This window comes from Phyllobates terribilis, unplaced genomic scaffold (assembly GCF_046119375.1).
Source record: "Phyllobates terribilis strain yellow unplaced genomic scaffold, ASM4611937v1 Scaffold_11__3_contigs__length_659146591, whole genome shotgun sequence".
Lineage (NCBI taxonomy): Eukaryota > Metazoa > Chordata > Amphibia > Anura > Dendrobatidae > Phyllobates > Phyllobates terribilis.
This window is the reverse complement of record NW_027362771.1, coordinates 460,689,973-460,696,524: the sequence shown is the minus strand read 5'-3', so window position 1 is coordinate 460,696,524 and position 6,552 is coordinate 460,689,973.

The following is a 6,552-nucleotide window of genomic DNA, read 5'->3' as shown; positions in this document are numbered from 1 at the left end:
AAGGCATAGACAAAGACTATGGGAGACCCACTCCCCAATAATGGGAATAATGTTTGTAATATGCTGTACTGCATGGCTCTTGTAAGGGGCATTTCAAGTTCCTCCGTCCTAATTTTTGGTAGCTTTTGCTTGGAAGGTGTTACGCTCGCGCCCGGACTGACTGGCGTGAGCGTGATTAGTGATCCCTCTGTACCATGAACCGAGGAGTGCCTGGAGGGGCGTAACTAAGTATCAACCCGATCTGACCTAGGTCGCACGGCGGCTTAGTCGACTCCGTGGACCAAGGAAGAACAGAGCTGAGGGACCAGGTGCGACTCCAGGTCAAACCCCGGTCACAGTTGTTGATCCACACCGGGGAATGCAGGAACAGGCAGGTTAGACTGGCATACAGGCAGGTGGGTATTGGCAAGTATGGCTGGTATGCAGACAGGTGGGTACTGGCAAGTATGGCTGGTATGTGGACAGGTGGGCACTGGCAAGCACGGCTGGTATGCAGACAGGTGGGCACTGGCAAGCACGGCTGGAATGCAGACAGGTGGGAACTGGCAAGCACGGCTGGAATGCAGACAGGGAGATACTGGCAAGCACGGCTGGAGTGCAGACAGGGAGGTACTAGCAGGTTGGAGCGCAGGCTGGATAGGGTCCAGTACAGACTGGGAGACAAGTAAAGAGCCGCAGATGCGGTAGACAAGCAGAGTAAATCGAAACCACCGGAGCGGAGGACAAGGCAGAGCAGAGAGGAACTGCTGGTGCGGTGAGCAAGCAGAGCGGAGCGAAAACCACAGGTGCAGTGGGCAAGGCAGAGCAGAGAGAAACCGCCGGAGTGGTGGACAAGGCAGAGCAGAGAAAAACCGCAGGTGCGGTGGACAAGGCAGAGCAGAGCGGAACCACCAGAGCGGTGGGCAAGGCAGAGCAGAGAGAAGCCGCCGGAGCGGTGGGCAAGGCAAAACAGAGAGAAACCACAGGTGCGGTGGACAAGGCAGAGCAGAGCGGAACCGCCGGAGCGGTGGGCAAGGCAGAGCAGAGAGAAGCCGCCGGAGCGGTGGAAAAGGCAGAGCAGAGAGAATCCGCCGGAGCAGTGGACAAGGCAGAGCAGAGAGAAACTGCTGGTGCGGTGAGCATGGCAGAGCAGAGAGAAGCCGCCGGAGAGGTGGGCAAGTAGAACCGAACAGGGCTGAAGGTGCAGGCAGAGAGGACAGGGCTCTGTAGACATGGAACAGACTGGAAAATACAGGAGGATGGCTAGAATTCAGGAGGAAGATACAGAGGAAGGGAAAAGGGACAAGCAGAACCAGATACACACAATGTACTTCATATGAAGTAGCGAGTGGACACAAAACTCACAAACAGAAGTACAGAGACAACGAGTTGGAGTTAGGTGCATGTTCAGATACTTCAGGAAAAGGGAAGGTACGGACAAAGAGACAAACAGGTAACAGGCTAGGATACAATTCAGACAGGAACTGCTACTGCAATGAGTCAAGAGACATGCACACAGCATGAACTGGAGCAAGGTTTGTAGGCTGGACTAACAGGTAAGATTGCAGTCTTGAATAGTGGGAGGTGGTGCATTATGCAAGCACGCCGCCAGGGATGTTACAGAAGGCATAGGCAAAGACTATGGGAGACCCACTCCCCAATAATGGGAATAATGTTAGTAATATGCTGTACTGTATGGCTCTTGCAAGGGGCATTAAAACCGTCATGTTAAGCTAATGGGACCTCCACGTCTCTTCCAAGGGGCATTAAAACCATTTGTTAAGTTACTAGGACCTCCACGTCTCTTCCAAGGGGCATTACAACCGTCTTGTTAAGCTACTGTGACCTCCACCACTTTTCCAAGGGGCATTAAAACCGTCTTGTTAAGCTACTGGGACCTTCACGTCTCTTCCGAGGGGCATTAAAACCGTCTTATTAAGCTACTGCGACCTCCACGTCTCTTCCAAGGGGCATTTAAACCGTCTTGTTAAGCTACTGGGACCTCCACGTCTCTTCCAAGGGGCATTAAAACTGTCTTGTTAAGCTACAGTGACCTCCACCACTTTTCCAAGGGCCATGAAAACCGTCTTGTTAATCTACTGGGACCTTCACGTCTCTTCCGAGGGGCATTAAAACCGTCTTGTTAAGCTACTGGGACCTCCACGTCTCTTCCGAGGGGCATTAAATACGTCTTGTTAAGCTACTGTGACCTCCACCACTTCTCCAAGGGGCATTAAAACCGTCTTGTTAATCTACTGTGACCTCCACCACTTTTCCAAGGGGCTTTAAAACCAAATTGTTAAGCTACTGTGACCTCCACCCGTTTTCCAAGGGGCATTAAAACAGTCTTGTTAAGCTACTGCGACCCCCACGTCTCTTCCGAGAGGCATTAAAACCATCTTGTTAAGCTACTGGAACCTCCACGTCTCTTCCAAGGGGCAATAAAACCATCTTGTTAAGCTACTGGGACCTCCACGTCTCTTAAAAGGGGCATTAAAACTGTCTTGTTAAGCTACTGTGACCTCCACGTCTCTTCCAAGGGGCATTAAAACCGTCTTGTTAAGCTACTGGGACCTCCACGTCTCTTCCGAGGGGCATTAAAACCATCTTGTTAAGCTACTGTGACCTCCACGTCTCTTCCAAGGGGCACTAAAACCGTCTTGTTAAGCTACTGGGACCTCCACGTCTCTTCCGAGGGGCATTAAAACCGTCTTGTTAAGCTACTGTGACCTCCACCACTTTTCCAAGGGACATTAAAACCGTCTTGTTAAGCTACTGTGACCTCCACCAATTTTCCAAGGGGCATTAAAACCGTTTGTTATGCTTCTGCAACCTCCACGTCTCTTCCGAGGGGCATTAAAACCGTCTTTTTAAGCTACTGGGACCTACACGTCTCTTCCAAGGGGCATTAAAACCGTCTTGTTAAGCTTCTGGGACCTCCACGTCTCTTCCGAGGGGCATTAAAACTGTCTTGTTAAGGTACTGTGACCTCCACCACTTTTCCAAGGGGCATTAAAACCGTCTTGTTAAGCTACTGGGGCCTTCACGTCTCTTCCGAGGGGAATTAAAACCGTCTTGTTAAGCTACTGTGACCTCCACTACTTTTCCAAGGGGCATTAAAACCATCTTGTTAAGCTACAGTGACCACCACCACTTTTCCAAGGGGCATTAAAACCATCTTGTTAAGCTACTTAGACCTTCACGTCTCTTCGGAGGGGCATTAAAACCGTCTTGTTAAGCTACTGGGACCTCCACGTCTCTTCCGAGGGGCATTAAAACCATCTTGTTAAGCTACTGGGACCTCGACGTCTGTTCCGAGGGGCATTAAAACCGTCTTGTTAAGCTACTGCGCCCTCCACGTCTCTTCTGAGGGGCATTAGAACTGTCTTGTTAAGCTACTGGGACCTCCACGTCTCTTCCAAGGGGCATTAAAACCATCTTGTTAAGTTACTGGGACCTCCACATCTCTTCCAAGGGGCATTACAACCGTCTTGGTAAGCTACTGGGACCTTCACGTCTCTTCCAAGGGGCATTAAAACCGTCTTGTTAAGCTACTGTGACCTCCACCACTTTTCCAAGGGGCATTAAAACCGTCTTGTTAAGCTACTGCGACCTCCACGTCTCTTCCAAGGGGCATTTAAACCATCTTGTTAAGCTACTGGGACCTCCACGTCTCTTCCAAGGGGCATTAAAACTGTCTTGTTAAGCTACTGGGACCTCCACGTCTCTTCCAAGGGGCATTAAAACCATCTTGTTAAGCTACTGTGACCTTCACGTCTCTTCCGAGGGGCATTAAAACCGTCTTGTTAAGCTACTGTGACCTCCACCACTTTTCCAAGGAATATTAAAACTGTCTTGTTAAGCTACTGTGACCTCCACCAATTTTCCAAGGGGCATGAAAACCGTTTGTTATGCTTCTGCAACCTCCACGTCTCTTCCGAGGGGCATTAAAACCGTCTTTTTAAGCTACTGGGACCTACACGTCTCTTCCAAGGGGCATTAAAACCATCTTGTTAAGATACTGTGACCTTAACGTTTCTTCCGAGGGGCATTAAAACCGTCTTGTTAAGCTACTGGGACCTCCACGTCTCTTCCGAGGGGCATTAAAACCATCTTGTTAAGCTACTGGGACCTCCACGTCTGTTCCGAGGGGCATTAAAACCGTCTTGTTAAGCTACTGCGCCCTCCACGTCTCTTCTGAGGGGCATGAGAACTGTCTTGTTAAGCTACTGGGACCTCCACGTCTCTTCCAAGGGGCATTAAAACCATCTTGTTAAGCTACAGTGACCACCACCACTTTTCCAAGGGGCATTAAAACCGTCTTGTTAAGCTACTGTGACCTCCACGTCTCTTCCGAGGGGCATTAAAACCGTCTTGTTAAGCTACTGTGACCTCCACCACTTTTCCAAGGGGCATAAAAACCATCTTGTTAAGCTACTGGGACCTTCACGTCTCTTCGGAGGGGCATTAAAACCGTCTTGTTAAGCTACTGGGACCTCCACGTCTCTTCCGAGGGGCATTAAAACCATCTTGTTAAGCTACTGGGACCTCCACGTCTGTTCCGAGGGGCATTAAAACCGTCTTGTTAAGCTACTGCGCCCTCCACGTCTCTTCTGAGGGGCATGAGAACTGTCTTGTTAAGCTACTGGGACCTCCACGTCTCTTCCAAGGGGCATTAAAACCATCTTGTTAAGTTACTGGGACCTCCACGTCTCTTCCAAGGGGCATTACAACCGTCTTGGTAAGCTACTGGGACCTTCACGTCTCTTCCAAGGGGCATTAAAACCGTCTTGTTAAGCTACTGTGATCTCCACCACCTTTCCAAGGGGCATTAAAACCGTCTTGTTAAGCTACTGCGACCTCCACGTCTCTTCCAAGGGGCATTTAAACCGTCTTGTTAAGCTACTAGGACCTCCACGTCTCTTCCAAGGGGCATTAAAACTGTCTTGTTAAGCTACTGGGACCTCCACGTCTCTTCCAAGGGGCATTAAAACCGTCTTGTTAAGCTACTTTGACCTCCACGTCTCTTCCGAGGGGCATTAAAACAGTCTTGTTAAGCTACTGTGACCTCCACCACTTTTCCAAGGGACATTAAAACCGTCTTGTTAAGCTACTGTGACCTCCACCAATTTTCCAAGGGGCATTAAAACCGTTTGTTATGCTTCTGCAACCTCCACGTCTCTTCCGAGGGGCATTAAAACCGTCTTTTTAAGCTACTGGGACCTACACGTCTCTTCCAAGGGGCACTAAAACCATCTTGTTAAGCTACTGTGACCTCACCGTTTCTTCCGAGGGGCATTAAAACCGTCTTGTGAAGCTACTGGGACCTCCACGTCTCTTCCAATGGGCATTAAAACCGTCTTGTTAAGCTACTGTGACCTCCACGTCTCCTCCGAGGGGCATTAAAACCGTCTTGTTAAGCTACTGTGCCCTCCACTACTTTTCCAAGGGGCATTAAAACCATCTTGTTAAGCTACAGTGACCACCACCACTTTTCCAAGGGGCATTAAAACCGTCTTGTTAAGCTACTGTGACCTCCACGTCTCTTCCGAGGGGCATTAAAACCGTCTTAATAAGCTACTGTGACCTCCACCACTTTTCCAAGGGGCATTAAAACCATCTTGTTAAGCTACTTAGACCTTCACGTCTCTTCGGAGGGGCATTAAAACTGTCTTGTTAAGCTACTGGGACCTCCACGTCTCTTCCGAGGGGCATTAAAACCATCTTTTTAAGCCACTGGGACCTCCACGTCTGTTCCGAGGGGCATTAAAACCGTCTTGTTAAGCTACTGGGACCTCCACGTCTCTTCCAAGGGGCATTAAAACCATCTTGTTAAGTTACTGGGACCTCCACATCTCTTCCAAGTGGCATTACAACCGTCTTGGTAAGCTACTGGGACCTTCACGTCTCTTCCAAGGGGCATTAAAACCATCTTGTTAAGCTACTGGGACCTTCACGTCTCTTCGGAGGGGCATTAAAACCGTCTTGTTAAGCTACTGGGACCTCCACGTCTGTTCCGAGGGGCATTAAAACAGTCTTGTTAAGCTACTGCGCCCTTCACGTCTCTTCTGAGGGGCATTAGAACTGTCTTGTTAAGCTACTGGGACCTCCACGTCTCTTCCAAGGGGCATTAAAACCATCTTGTTAAGTTACTGGGACCTCCACGTCTCTTCTGAGGGGCATTAGAACTGTCTTGTTAAGCTACTGGGACCTCCACGTCTCTTCCAAGGGGCATTAAAACCATCTTGTTAAGTTACTGGGACCTCCACATCTCTTCCAAGTGGCATTACAACCGTCTTGGTAAGCTACTGGGACCTTCACGTCTCTTCCAAGGGGCATTAAAACCATCTTGTTAAGCTACTGGGACCTTCACGTCTCTTCGGAGGGGCATTAAAACCGTCTTGTTAAGCTACTGGGACCTCCACGTGTCTTCCGAGGGGCATTAAAACCATCTTGTTAAGCTACTGGGACCTCCACGTCTGTTCCGAGGGGCATTAAAACAGTCTTGTTAAGCTACTGCGCCCTTCACGTCTCTTCTGAGGGGCATTAGAACTGTCTTGTTAAGCTACTGGG